The 15,999-nt window shown below is 40.5% G+C and overlaps 1 protein-coding gene across 4 annotated transcripts in view; it reads left to right on the top strand.

Annotated features, from left to right (window-relative positions):
• The first annotated feature begins 5,982 nt into the window (after window positions 1-5,982).
• The window catches only part of gdpd5b (glycerophosphodiester phosphodiesterase domain containing 5b), a 117,883-nt gene continuing 107,866 nt past the window's right edge, over window positions 5,983-15,999 (top strand). For 3 of the 4 annotated variants that reach the window (XR_013962243.1, XM_080731269.1, XM_080731271.1), the window contains exon 1: window positions 5,983-6,377. The gene's annotated coding sequence lies outside the window, so the exon portion shown is untranslated. The remainder of the gene's footprint in view (window positions 6,378-15,999) is intronic. The other variant, XM_080731270.1, reaches the window with a different exon arrangement.

Genomic DNA, 15,999 nt, shown 5'->3' with positions numbered 1-15,999 from the left:
CATGGCCTGAAAACGTATGTCCTCGGAATATATGAAGAAATGTCTACTTCTTTAGAATAAAAAGTCAGTGTGATTCACTGAATAAGTAGTTAAGGAACAGCCAAGGATCCAGATAGAATTAACATGCCCCCTAGTGGGAAAAAGTTTCACACTTCCCTAATATGAGGTCAAAGTTTCTTCATAGCACTCTAGTCTTGTAATTGAGGGCACACAGATTAAAGGAAAGTTTTGATTCCCCTTAATTGAAGTACTGTTGATGGCCAAAGGGTACCAATTCAGAATGGCACCCAGAGCAGTGTTCATTAAATATTAGGCTAAGAGTTAATCATTTTTACCTTAAAAGGTTATTGTAGATTTTGCTAATCACTCCCAAAACACAGTCCTACAAAAGTTCAACAAATTCTATTTCCATTATTCATTTTGAAATGAAGTTATTTTTTTCCCTCCTGTGCAAGTTAGATAACATTATATTAATGGTGAATACTGTTGCCAATGGCACTGAACGGCACTGTGACCAAGTCACCACTAGATGGAGGCAAAACAGCAAAATAAATTATCTTCAAATGGAAAAAAAAAAAAAAAAAAACTTGGTATTTAGCCTATTTAGACTTGAATGATGGCATCATTCTACCCCAAGACCCATAATATCAACATCTGTCCTTCTCTAATCTGAGACCAGGTGAGATGTGTATGTTTGGGACTCCACTGTCAATCCATCACTGTACAGGTGTGTAGTAGGCCCTATTGACTGGTAAGTGCTTTGTCTCTGTGTCTTTCATACCGTTCTTTCTGTGGGAATAAGTTAAAGGGAAATGTTTTGTCGTGATTACTAAGTCATCTGTTCCTACTTCCTACAGTATATTAGTTTGAACTGGGGTCACTCTCACTGTTTATTCACTTTTGCATTGTGTGTCTGCAGTGGCTCCAAAGTGGTAAACTATAAAGAAAGGATTTTCTATCTTTGTAGCTATGTGTCTCTGTATCTCAAGACCAATCTCAACACAGTTTATACTATAAACTGTGTTGAAAAGTAGCATTGGCAGTGTCGGTTCGCTATAAACTTTATAGCGAACCGACACTGCCAATCACAGCTCAGCAATGCTACTTGACTTTTGTAGGCATTGTTAAAGATATATGACTGTTGTTACAAAGAGAAGGAGTGAAGGACATAACATAATCGATTCAGCAGGCAACAGGTTTCTGGCCTCTGGTGGTCGTGGTACCAAGGAATCTTCACAATATCAGCAAGGGTTCCAGCAGGTCCTTCTTTTGATTGATTTAATACTTTATTAACAAATCGCAAACAGTACAGCAGGTGTAATTATGCAAACAATTTTAAAAGGAGGACAGAAAAAGCCCGGTGCATCACAAAATCACCAGGGAGGCACAAGAGAATCCTTACATCTATTAAGACACAGGGACAAGGATTGTAATCTAATGGTGAAAAGGCAGACTTTGATTTGGGGTTTGGTTACTCTTTAACTGGGATCCCATTGTGATGATGTTGTCATGGGGACAACACCCCCCCCCCCCCCCCCCCCCACCTTGGTGTATTAACCACTTGAACTTCAGCATCCATATTCTGGAGGTAACGTTATCCAATAAAATAGTAGATACAAGCTCACTGTGAACTTGTAGATCTGCTATTTTTTAGAGATATACTGTGTGGTGTAGAAAAGACAGGAAAAGGCGGTCCAAGTACATAACCAACTCAGGGCTTTGGGTTTAACCGATTTAGTGCCATTCCCGAGATATCTCGCGAAATGTACTCGAGTATCTGGAGTGCCATTCCCGAGATATCTCGCGAAAAGTAATATATTACTGTAACGGCGGTTATATTACCGGATACAATGGCCGGAGGTCCCGATCCGATCTCCGTCGCTGATTTGTCATCATCACGGCTCCACGGGCACAAAATAGTAATCCCATAACATTGAGGTGGACGGGGGATCTCATCTTTAATGTCCATTATCTCAAAACTACACTTTAGAAGCGAAGATGGAGGCAGATGCTCGCTTATATAACACATGTATAAAAGCACTGATCCGAGCCGCCATGACACCACGTAAACAACGATCGATTCCGGCGCATGACGCGATGACGTCAGACCGGAAGAGTTACTGCTATGGACTTCTGGCCTTCAAAATAAGAGTATGGCCGTTAATGGGGCCTGAGGGAGGCACTCTGGACTTTATAATCCGTTAATGTCTGGGGCTCAGAATGAGTTGTTTAAGTACTCACATACGTACCACATTTCTCACCTTCATCGATGATCCTCCTTATCCACATATTGACCGTCCATCTCCACAGTGGCAGACCCCTACAGGTAATCCCCTCTCCCTGGCTGTGGTGGCCTTTTGAGGCCTTTTAGAGTTCGGAATGAAACTACCAAATGGAGCTGTTGACTATTGCCCACCTGTGGAGTGTGGAGCAGGGGGTTGAGGCTGTGGGTTCAGTGCCTTGCCATCTGGGAAATGTCAAATCTTCCCCTGTGAATACTCCCCCCATCCCACACACACACACACACACACACACACACACACACACACACACACACACACACACACACACACACACACACACACACACACACACACACACACACACACACACACACACACAGGTGGCCAAATCTAAACAAATATGTTTTGTCTGCCGGTCTTGGCAGTCTTCACATGTTTTGTTTGCATGGATTCGCTGTCCACAGGCTGTACAATGATTTACATATTTGTGATGTTAGTATCTGATATGGATATGGAATCGTGGAAATATTGCAGTTTAACTTTATCTTGAGATTACTTCTAACTACAAATGCAGTTTATTAGCCACTTGATTTTAATCAACAGACAGTCTTCCGGTATCCACTGCAGCTAAAAGTATCATCGGAACCACCAGCAAGGTACCTGTGCCCAATCTATGGAAGAACGGCACTTATTCGTTATTAGTAGACTAATTAAGTATTAGACACATTATTGTATATGTTAAAATGACTTCTATCACCAAAATGTTTTACACAAATACTGCCATGTACTGTATACCCCGATGAGATGTTAGGAAGGTAAGAAAGAATATACAGTACCTATTAACATAGCCCACAATGCTGTCTGATTTTTTTACGTAATTCAGAATTCAATATTCAAGCAGGTTTATTTGTGACTCAGTCATACAAGTATACTGTGCAGTGAAATGTTGGTATGACATGCTCTGTAGATAAAAATTAAATAAATAACAACATAATAAAAGAGTGACACAACAAAATGAGTACATTAAAACAAGTACAAACTTAATAAAGTGAAATGGGTGTAAAGTAACATGCCAGTGTACACTGTGTATGTGTAGAAGAATACAAAAATAAATAAAGTTCAGTACAGCTGAACAGGAAATCGTGACAAGGAGGAGATCCCTTGGTCAAAATATTTTTAGGACTAGTACCCTGGTGCTGGTTTATGGTGAGAAAGATTTGGATGAAGGTACACATACCCACAAACATGCACATTATCATGCTGGATTTCCATCAGAATGTACTTTCAGCAGCAACCATTTCCTTGAACACTGTTTGCAAAAAGTCCTCATACAAGATTGGTTGAGAACAGATCTTTTAATGAAACAGAAAATAATAGTATAATGTCATTTTAGAAGCTTTGCATTAGCCTACTTCATTTGTCTGCATATTTGCAGTTATGTTATAGTCCCCACCAGGCCCAGGCACAAGACTATGTTTTCGCCCCGGTCTGTTTGTTCGTCTGTCCGTCCATCCGTTCGTCCGTCTATGTGTGTATGGTAACTACTGTGGCATCAGCAGCCATTTTTCAATACTGGAGTCGTAGGGATTTTCCCAACTCCGTAGCTTCAAAAACACTGGAAAAACATTGCATTAGGCTATACTCTTGTTAGTGATGTTCAGTGGCTGTGACCAAAAGATTAAAGGTTTTTGAAATGGTCGTGGGAAAGATGCCAAACTACAACAAGTGCATTAGTGGAATAACTAAAAATGTTGAGAGCTAAACAGCAGTTAGTTACTTTGATTTATGTATTGGTGTAAAGTGTATTTCATCCAAATGGGGCAATAATACAGTATTATAAATCAGTGAGCTATGTCTCTGTAGCATTTAATTGTCAGAAGCAGGATAAATACTGATGACATACAAGCTGTCTTGTCTTGTAATTGATTATGAGTGTAGCCTATTGTGAGTTCTTGTGACAAAACACAATGCTGCTTTTTAAGATGTCTTGCGGATCATGTCAATAGGTTGAGGACACAATCTTTGACCTTTGGACAAAATCATGTAATATTCTGCATCGTGGCTACGAGTGTGCAGCCTTTTTCTTCACCTTCATACTTACCAAGGTTAACAGCACCTCACCAATATTGGCGTGCGCCCTCAGTACTTTGTGCCCTCAGTACTTTGTTTGACAAAATCATGTACAGAACATTAACTTTGTTTATGTAATTCACAAACATTGTGGAATCTACAAAAAGAAATGCTATGGAAAAATGCCTACTACCGGTACTTATTTGTTGCTCTTGTTCAAAATGATCTACAAATTATATTTTAACCATTTATTACGATATTATAAGTGGGAAAAGATTGTTGCATCATCCACATTGTCATGTGGACAGAACAGAAGCCACATATATGTTATTCAGATATTATCACGAGGTGTATAGGCTAATCACAAAACAATACGGTCTAATCTATGAAAAAGGTTGGCAGTCAGTGCTTAACTGAAATATTAATAGTGTAAAATAGTGTATTAGGTGTATATAATGGGTGCAATAGGGAGTGGAGATGGGTGGAGGTGGCTTGAGGTGAGTGGGTGTGACTGTGAGTGAAGGTGGGTGAAAGTGGGTGGGGGTAGGTGAGGTCTTCTTTCTCTCAAGTTCAATCTTCCATGTTTCTATGGCTTATAATGATGCTTATACCTGTAGTTTGTTTCTATATGCCTTTGTCAATAGTTTAGCCCCGTTATCATTATCACTGCTTGTAGCTATATTATTTTGATTGTTTTGTTCCACTTTTGCTTTGGCAAATTGGCAATGTAAACATATGCAAGAGAGAGACAGAGGGGTAGGGGGCATTCACATAATACAAACAACCCATAAAAGAAATAACCCAACAGACTGACTTGTGTTAAATATGTGTGTGTGTGTTCTCTCTCTCTCTGTGTGTGTGTGTGTGTGTGTGTGTGTGTGTGTGTGTGTGTGTTGACAAGTCTCATGGCTACTGTATGTCAGGGGGTGTCACAAGGGGGGGAAAGTGGGACTGGGTTAACAGGGCCCAAGGTGGAGGGGCCTTAATTATTTTATACTTTAGCTACGGAAAAATAGCAGATCTACAGGCTCACAGCACGGCACTCTTGTAGATCTGCTATTTTTTTAAGTTGTGAAAATGTGTGCAAATCTTTGAATATATGTATGTTTTAAGCGAACATTTGTATAAACTCAAAATTTGCTTCTGGGGGGTCCCTGGATCAACATATTTTTAGATGGGGGTCTGTGGCCAAATACATATCATTTTGGGGGTCCTTCACATGAAAACGTTTGACCACCACTGACATAGAAACACAAAACACACAAAAAAAATCACGATTTTTCAAAAGATTGCAGATCTACAAGCTCGCAGTGCGGCACAGTGAGCTTGTAGATCTGCTACTTTTCAATAGTTAAAGCACAAAATAATGCGTCCCCAGTCTAAATGGGTTAAACCCCCTCCCCCTATGAAGAACATTCGTGGGGGGCCCCCAGTGAATCCTTGTACCCAACCCAACCCAGGGCCCAGCATTTGGTGCGACACCCCTGGTCAGAGATGATGACTGGCAGCGTGGGTCCCGTAGCTTGGTGACGCTCTCACACTGTACAAGAGAAGAGGACAGGCGAAATGAACCCAACTCCTCCCACACTGCTCTTCCGACTGAATGACTCGCCCCGGTGTTCAGTTCACAGAGAGCTCACTCTCACACACACGGCACGCTGGCTTCTAGGGACACGCTCAAGCGGACGCAAACCTCGGGACTATACTAAAGTGAACAACATGACACAGAACAATTAGACCAAAGCTGCAGGCCCACGGAACTTTTTCACAATTTACCCAAAAAGAGAAGCCGTATTCCCATCACCAGCCTGCTCGTCATTGACAGGACGACGGGGTCTTTTTTTGTTTTCGTTGTTGTTGGGCTTTTTTGGCGACACAGCGTTTTGTCACAACGTTTGCAGGAGACCACCCACCTATTTACTACCTTTACCACCGGGTCCGGTTTGTCGCTCGTCTGAGGAGGGGGACTTCTGTTCTGGAGAAGAGGAGGAACACAACTTCACGGCGAAACGGGAACCCAACGCTGGAAGAAATATAAGTGGAAGAAGCCTTCGGACAGGTGAGGTGAGTGTTGTGGTGGATGTGGCTACCTTTAATAGCTTAGTTTAATAAGTAAGACGTAAACTATCAGAGCAATGTGTTTTAATTGGCCCAGGTCGTATAGCGTGTTAAGGCAGTGTCTGTGTTGTTGTATCCATTAGGCTAATATAAACCGTATTTGTCCATTTAGTAGGCTCACGTTACATCACCTTACTGGGCTCAAGAAAAAAGAAAACAGTCAGCAGGACACGCCCATGATGTGGACCCTGGCTTTCAAGCAAGCTTCCCCTTTTGTGGACATTTGTTTAATTTGCATCAGTGGTGTAAAGTAACTAAGTGCATTTACTTGAGCACTGTACTTCACTCGATTATTTACCATTTCCAGTAGCCTGCTTGCTTTTACTTTACATTATATCTCAGAAGCAAATATTGTAGCCTACTTTTTACTCCACTACAATTATTTGAACACTTTAGTTACTAGTTGCTTTGTAGATTATTATTACAAAACATACATTATTAATACAGTATCTGACTTAAAGTCCTGTTCGCAATTTGGTGTTAGGGGAGTTTCTCACCTGAACTGAGTCAGTGGGTCCCTAGACATGAATAATCACAGAGGTGCTCGTCCGCCATAGTGCCAGGAATGGCGCAATGGCCAAATCAAATATGGCCACCAATCGGCTATGATGAAAATCTAACTTTTCTGTTTCTGGGTGTATATGCACGTGTAATACCTCCATTTGGACTAATTGGGGTGTGAGGAATTCATTTCTGATATTGTTTTGACCATTTTGGGTGATTTGGACCTCAAAAGGTCATGGTCAAGGTCATTTTGCTATTCCGAAGACCGTGGGCCATAACTTGGCCATTGTTAGGAGTAAAAACAGGTGCAGTAGGTCTAAATCAACTAATGCTGACATGTATAATTCATTTCTGACATTGTTTTGACCATTAAGGATCATCTTGTCTTTGAAATATCAATTTCAATGCCATTTTTCAAAAACGATTGTGTTCATTACTTGCACTTTTATAGTATTTTTTGTAAGTTTGTTACTATTTTATATTACGTTTGTTTTGTTTATAACAAAAGACATACTAGTGAGAAATACAACAAGTAAACATCCACATTTAACTTTAAAGGGGGGTTTTAAATGGGTGTTTAAATGAGCAAATAAGACTATTTATGAATAAAAGTGACAAATAAAATCACACAACAAAAGCACACACAAAATTAAATAACAATTTCCCTCAAAGTGCACCATATTGTGATTGTGTGCATCCAAGTTAGTATGATGTGTTTTTACAGGATGTATTTGCCATTGTTCCATGGCAAAATATGATGCACCGATATCCATCAGCAAGGTAGCCATATCCTCGAGAGTCGAAGTGTTCCTTGCATCCATCCATGTTCCATTGGTTCTAGTCTTTCCTCAGGTTCCTTGGCTGTTGCAAGCAGGTGGCAAGACATGCACTAGAAAGGTGCCTTGTTGGTCTCAGCAGTTGTACTTCTCTGCTACCAATGCTGTGTCTTGTTCTGTCAAGGTCTTTGCCTCTCCAAAGTTTGTTAGATATTGTATTCGGTCAGAAGCCATAGCTGCATGCTTAGTCCCCCACCTGGCCCATGCAGTCATCTCCAGTTTCCAAGGCATATGTCCCCTGATCACTGTCTTGGCTAGTGGTGCTCCAAGATGAGAGACTGCTTGATGCTGTAGAAGCATGTGCCGCTGCACACCTAGTGCCATACTGCTACCAGATCTACTTAATCCCCAGTGCTTGGAAGTATCACTACGACAACTCTCTGGGGTCCACTCATAATCCTGGCGACCCATTATTCCCTCAATTAGGTAAGGGTTATGGGTAGGTTTAGTTATAATAGGGCCAGTTGACTCCACATGTACCAGCAGTTTGGTGACAGCCTCTCCAATCTAGTTCAAACTTTGGGATCTCTTCACCTCCAGCCCCTTTTGCAGGGAGCCACTCATCATCATCAGAGATAACAGAGTCGACAGACGCACCCATCCCTCATCAACTTTACAAATTCTGGGTGTCTGAGGAGAACAAACAGCTCTCCAGCTGTGTGTTCGGAATATGGTGTCCATTCAAGCTTGTGGCGATGTAGGTAGAACAGCTGCCTTGGAATCTGAAGGTTCCAGGGTCGATTTCTGGCTCCTCCTGCTTATTTGTCGAAGTGTCCTTAAGCAAGACACTGAACCCCTAACTGCTCCCGATGAGCACCTTGCATGGTTTCATGGTGTGAATGTATGTGTGAATGTGTTTGTTGGGCGAATGTGAAATAGATTGTACAGCGCTTTGGAGAAGAGCGCTATATACTGTAAATGCAGTCCATTTACCATTATCAGCTCTGTTGTCTCTGTTGATGATGTCGCTAGTGGAGAAGAGATCCCAGACATCTTGAATAGGATTGAGGAGGCTGACACCTGGTGCATGTACAGCCTCCATTATAACTAAGCCTATCCCTAACCTTCACTAACCTAACTATGAGCGGACCCCAGAGAGTTGTAGTCTCCTTCACATTACTGCTATACTACACCCCATATTTCCAAGCACTGGGGATGAAGGAGATCTGGCAGCAGTATGGCACTAAACTGCATCAAGCAGTCTCATCTTGGAGCACCACTAGCCAAGACAGTGATCAAAGCACATATGCCTTGGAGACAGGAGATGACTGCATGGGCCAGGTGAGGATTAAACATGTAGTTATGGCTTCTGACCAAGTACAATATCTAACAAACTTTGGAGAGTCAAAGACCTTGACAGAACAAGACACAGCATTGGTAGCAGAGAAGTACAACTGCTGAGACCAACAAGGCACCTTTCTAGCGCATTTCTTGCCACCTGCTTGCAACAGCCAAGGAACCTGAGGAAAGACTAGAACCAATGGAACATGGAACAGGGCATGACATAAAGGCTTGTCCTGTTGTCTGTGACAAGTGCCCATACTATGGAGTGGAGGGAGAAAGGGGGGTCAAGTGACTTTTGTCCCCGGACAAGTGAATGGGAAATATACTTGTCCAAAGGACAACTGCCTCAAAAAGTCAATGTCAAGCTCTGATGGATGGAAGGAGGACTTTGACTTTAGTACACTCCTGCCATGTCTGAAGCAAGACACTCGAAACTGATGAAGTTCTGTGCATCATATTTTGCCATGGAACAATGACAAATCCATCCTGTAAAAACACCTCATACTAACTTGCATGCACACAATCACAATATGGTGCACTTTGAGGGAAATTGTTATTTAATTTTGTGTGTTATTTTATTTGTTATTTTGTTGTGTAATTTTATTTGTCACTTTTATTTGTAAATAGTCTTATTTGCTCATTTAAACACTCATTTAAAACCCCCCTTTAAAGTTAAATGTGGGTGTTTAGTTGTTGTATTTCTCACTAGTATGTTTTTTGTTCTAAACAAAACAAACTTACTATAAAATAGTAACAAACTTACAAAAAATACTATAAAAGTGCAAGTAATGAACAAAATCGTTTTTGAAAAATGGCATTGACATTGATATTTCAAAGACAAGATGATCCTTAATGGTCAAAACAATGTCAGAAATGAATTATACATGTCAGCATTAGTTGATTTAGACCTACTGCACCTGTTTTTACTCCTAACAATGGCCAAGTTATGGCCCACGGTCTTCGGAATAGCAAAATGACCTTGACCATGACCTTTTGAGGTCCAAATCACCCAAAATGGTCAAAACAATATCAGAAATGAATTCCCCACACCACAATTAGTCCAAATGGAGGTATTACACGTGCATATACACCCAGAAACAGAAAAGTTAGATTTTCATCATAGGCGATTGGTGGCCATATTTGATTTGGCCATTGCGCCATTCCTGGCACTATGGCGGACGAGCACCTCTGTGATTATTCATGTCTAGGGACCCACTGACTCAGTTCAGGTGAGAAACTCCCCTAACACCAAATTGCGAACAGGACTTTAAGTCAGATACTGGATTATATCTACTTCAGCCCTATATACATATATTGTCCATTTGAAAATAGCCGATCTACAAGCTCACAATCATGAGCTTGTATGCTGCTATTCTCAAAAGATGTTTGTACACATTTTGTAAACTTGAAATGGGACATTCTGCATAATGATCGTACTTTCTAGGACTTGTAAGTACATTTTGATGCCAATACCTTTGTAGTTTGTAGGCCTACTTTTACTCAAGTACATTTTGAATTCCGGACTTTTACTTATAACAGAGTATTTTTTTCTATATTGCAATATTGATACTTATACTTAAGTTAAAAAAGAGTAGTCTACTTCTTTTCCTCCACCTACCTTGGCTTTCATGTAGGCTTCCCTTTCTGTGGACATTTGTTTAATTTGCATACATTATTTTACTACCTCCCACGTGTCCTGTGCCTCCTGTAAAACTATTATCATATCAGAAGGAATGGTCAATGTATTCATCAGTCTGGCTTTGAACTCCAAATAGCCTACACAGGCTGCTGAGACAATGTGGGTTACCCCCTCATTATGTACAGTAGCTCACTGGACATGCATTTGATGATGGACATTTTATGTGTGCTCATGTGCACCACTCATAATCCCCATGGATTAGGGTTTTCATGAATTAATAACGCCACTGGATTTTTATTCACTTGTCTTTACCCATCGTTGTGCCTCTGGGAACTTCCCAGTTCCTTCCCATTTCCCAGAGGCTGGGAAGTGGTTGAATACTGCGGATATTTTTATGTTCATGCCTGGCTGTTTAAATAAAGTCAGAAATTGCATCTACTCAGAACATGCCCATGTATGAATCCTCATAACACAATCATTAACTCAGAAAGTGTACAGGTCCATTTGTACACTTTCATTTAGGACGGTATAGACTACTAATAGTGGTGAAACAATTTGGCTATAAACAACTTTCAACCTGGCCTGTCCCTGTTTCAAGCATGACATACTGTAGGAGACATTTCTCCAAAAAACTGTAGAAAAATAACTGCTAAAATATCCAAAATAAAAATAGCAGCTCTACACACTTAGATTGGCTATTTTCACCATGCAACATTTATGATGGCATTTCATTTGCCACTCATTCACAGCAATTTACGAGTGATTTGGTTACATACAAGTACATTTATTTAAATTTTGTGGTTGGTAGTTTCACTGTCTGTATTATTATGATTATTACCCTTATTATTATTATTTGGATTTTGGCAGTCTTGGGTTACAAGACATTCTCTGACTACTTTGCCTCTTGTTTTTGACAATGCCACAGAGCAAGAGGATGATGTGAACATGTTGATGAAGTACTTCTTATTGTCGGAGTGGCAACACTTCCATAGAGGTTAGGGTTAGGGTAAGAGATAGGGTTAGTGTCTGTCGGAAAGGAGACATGTCGGAATGGAGAGATGCACCCCTCAGTTAAAGGGTTATTTCACTTTCAAAAAACTTTTCGTCATTTCATCGTCTACTCAAGCTTTTGTGAGCACCTCAGACAGTTTTTAAGTTGCTGGATTCAGTATTTACATTCATATATTTGATATTCATTTTATCAGACACGCCCCCTTCCTATACAAACCCATTCTCCAACTTCAAACTCTATTTTAACCATGATAGATTCATCTAAAACACCCAAACTAGGTTATGGTGACTGATATTGTCCTTCTAATATTGTTTGGGTAAATTAAACAATTAAATGATAACAAATATTATGAAATAAATGAAATAAGTTTGAATATCATATATCTAAATACTGAATCCAGCAACTTAAAAACTGTCCCGGGTGCTCCCTAAAGCGTAGACGATAAAATTACCAAAAGTTTTATGAGAGTGAAATATCCCTTCCTGCAAGGTGTCATTTTGGTGACAGAGTAGGTCCAATGGCAAATGCACACCTCAAAAAATACAATGGCTCTTTGACTGGAACTAAGCACATCTAGTTGTTTTTCTACCGCATTAATAAAGAGGCTGATTTAACAGTCAAAATATTTATTTAAGGAAAGAAGGGAAGACATTTTATTGTGCTGCTGCTGTGGTTACTTGCTTGAAGTGAAACATTAGCAAGAATAAATGTGAGGAAGAGAGTATTGCAATATTAATTTTAAGTGACCGGTGTGATCAAGATGTTGACACAATCAATCTGGCCCTTGCTTGGGAAAGTTTATAAGAGTGCTATATTTGTTCTTTCACAATGGGATATGATTGACTTGAACTGGGAAGAATTCAGTGGAATGCACCTGTGTCCACAAGACTAATCCTCTTACTGGTCATTTTTTACACACACACACACACACACACACACACACACACACACACACACACACACACACACACACACACACACACACACACACACACACACACACACACACACGCATGCACGCACACACATCGTTGAGATTGCCTGGGTCCTTGACAAACGAGTCCGAGTCGACTCATTCTCTCGACTCATTCTTCAAAAGGCACCAGAAAATCTCTGCCAGCCTACGTACCATAAACTACATGTTTTATGTAGGCTGGCAGAGATTTTTCAGCTGTGTGTGAGGTTGAGCTCTGTGGGCACAGGATGTGATTTGGGATATTTCCACGTCCTCACACTAAAACGACTGACAATATTCACATTAAACTTCAGAGATGTTGCTCTTAGTTTAAGTGTCTGTGCTCAGAACATTTAGGCTGATTTACTTTCCCTACACATCACCCATAGTCTCATCTCATGCACAGAGAAACTACACATTTCACAACAACATTTAGCACTGCTTCTGCTAAGGGCTGTTGGCCAGTATCTACATCTTGCATTAACATCTTGTATTGATTTGTTTTGTATTTTCCAGGCGTTGTGCTGACATGCAGCTTAGCACATTATATTTGTCCAAGAATATTAAGTAAGTACTCCTCGGGGGATCAACTAACTGACTGAAGAATGCTCCTCTTCTGTTAAACGTGCCAGATTTTTGTTGTCAGCGCGTGCTCAAGAGAGAGACAAATGTCTGCAGCTGTGAAATCGTCCCTGTTGCATGTAGGATCACCATTAACGCAAATGAGAGGCCACAGCATGATAGAATTATCCCAAATAACACATGGGTCCGGAAGACTGACTGTCAGGAATGGTCTGTTATTATTTCCCGTCCCACGGGAGTGCAGTTAAGTGTCTCTCTCCCTCTCTCTCTCCCTGTCCAAAGCACCCATCTACCATGCCCACCATCGGTAAGGATACCGGACCTGTATCCGCCAAACAATGACTAACATGAGTTCAAGAGGTGTGCCAAACCACACCACTGTATCTACCACTAGCACACAAAGAACACAGAGGGGGGTCCACTCTGAAACACTATTTGGAAACATATTATTTACATTTCAGTTATAATTAACCTACAGTAGCGGATAACATGCAAGATGTATTATGCACATATTTTGGGCTAGTATTATTAGCAGATGCTTTCATGATCCTGAGTCTGAATAAATTAGTCAAGTGCCAAGGTCAAAGCTGCTGCACTCACAGACAAATGAGCCATCGAAAGATGATATAATAGAGAAATGTGTGGTACAAAAAAAAATAAGATAGGGCTGCAGCCTGCAACTCTATTTCCTTGGTGGTTATGCTATCGATAAATCTTTTGATAAATCGTTCAAAAAAATAATTAAATAAATCTATCTATCTACTCTATAATCTAGAAATAATTACAAAGAATCAGACACACACAAGAAATCCCACATGATTGATAATGGACTGTCCACTCCCTTCCCCTTGTGTGTGAAGCTGAACTTTACTCTTCTTATCTAGCCTGGATTTGAACCCAGGTCTCCTGCACCAGACATTTTGACCACTGAGTTAATAAAGCATGCCTGCTCGCTCAGGGGAGAAATAGAATTTAGAATTTCAGGTCAAAATGCGTTTCAAATCAGGATCAGGATCATAAAGTTGTGTTCAACTTCAACCTAGACATGACAACAAAAGTGACATAATACAAATCTAACACAATGTCTGCCTGGATTTAGAGCAAGGGTCTTCAACAGGGGGTCCGGGACCCCTAGGGGGTCCTCAGAGTTACCACAGGGGGTCCTCCAAATCTTTGTGTGATAGAAGCCTTTTTCCCTCCTTTTTTATATTAACCACTTGAACCCTAGTGTCCATATTCTGAGAACTTTATCCAAAAATATCAGCACTGCAAGCTCTCTTGTGAGTTTGTAGATCGGCTATTTTCGGCAAAGAAGTTTGGTGTAGAGGAGAAAAAGAACAGACTAAGGTCAAAGGTCAGAAAGGTCAAGTTTATTAAATATTGACTGTTCAGGTGGTTAAATATATGAAAACACAAATTTACATGAATCCAAAATACCCCAATGATTGTGCCGTCAAACGATGAAACTATATGGTATCTATGGGTTGTGGGGGTCCCTGCTTCATCTCTCTCTCGACTAAGGTGTCCTTGGCCTGAAAACGTTGAAGACCCCTGAATTACAGCCCTTGAAAAATCGTGGGATATTCTGCGCCGCTCCAATCACTGGAGAATTATAAAGACGCCCACGGGGAAAGGCTGTTTTTTTTTTATCCGGTTACGTCATCAATGTGTTAACTAAACATGAATTGCACACCATGTACACTCCTGTAACTTTCACCAACATTGATAAAAAAAAAAAAAAAGAAATCACTAAATTAATTCTATTTCGTTCAAATACTTGTGCACAGTCCACCTCTCTGTCTTTAATAGAACAATAGGAATTTACACTGCAAGCTAATTGATAGCAATACGCTCTTATGAACATCAGAAGGCATGGCGTGTTGCCTTTGTTAGTCGGGAACTCGAGCATTCTTCAAAGTCAAGCATTCAGACAAAGTAGGAGGCTGTGCTCCTTTCTGATAGCAGGTAACAGTACCTGCCTTGCTCTAGAATGAAGTGCTTGTGTTCCTTTCCTTCTGGAAGGAGAAGGCAGTGTGTGTGGGATATTCCCACCATACTGGGTATCAAAGCCCATTGGTCAGTAACGGGTCAGTTCCACCCTTAAAGGGGTAGACCACCCATTTTCAATATTGAAATATGTCATTAATATACCTTAGAGGAGTTGTGTGGAAATAGAAAAAAAGTTCCCCCCCCTTCTGTGTTGCCTAGAACTGGAGGATTGATTTTGGGGTTTGTATTGTAAAGTACAATGTGTGATGTCATCAAGTTGTACTTTACAATACAAACCCCAAAATCAATCCTCCAGTTCTAGGCAACACAGAAGGGGGGGAACTTTTTCTCTATTTCCACACAACTCCTCTAAGGTATATTAATGACACAGTTCAATATTAAAAATGGGTGGTCTTCCCCTTTAAGTTTTTTGTTTTGCTGCAGTCGAAAATGGTCTAGAGTAAACATTAATATCGGTTGCATCGAGTGCAATAAAACAATTTATTCCCCACCAAAGCAACAATAATGAATTGTAATCATGTTATCAAGGAATGGTCATGTTACCAATATTTGATCCCAGCAAGAGGTAGTGTGGCCATAGCCATACTGATCTGTCTTTCAGCCAGATGTTTTTTCAGCAGGGCATTGTGAAGTAACAAATTCCTACTCTGGCATTTGAAGTATTTCATAATTGCTTTATGGCGTGGCTTTGCAACAGGCTAGCTGTCTATAAGTGTGTGTGTGTGTGTGTGTGTGTGTGTGTGTGT

Source organism: Nannobrachium achirus (assembly GCF_963921795.1).
Source record: "Nannobrachium achirus genome assembly, chromosome: 8".
Lineage (NCBI taxonomy): Eukaryota > Metazoa > Chordata > Actinopteri > Myctophiformes > Myctophidae > Nannobrachium > Nannobrachium achirus.
Note: the sequence above shows the minus strand (reverse complement) of the source record. Positions and strands in the feature narration are given on the sequence as shown.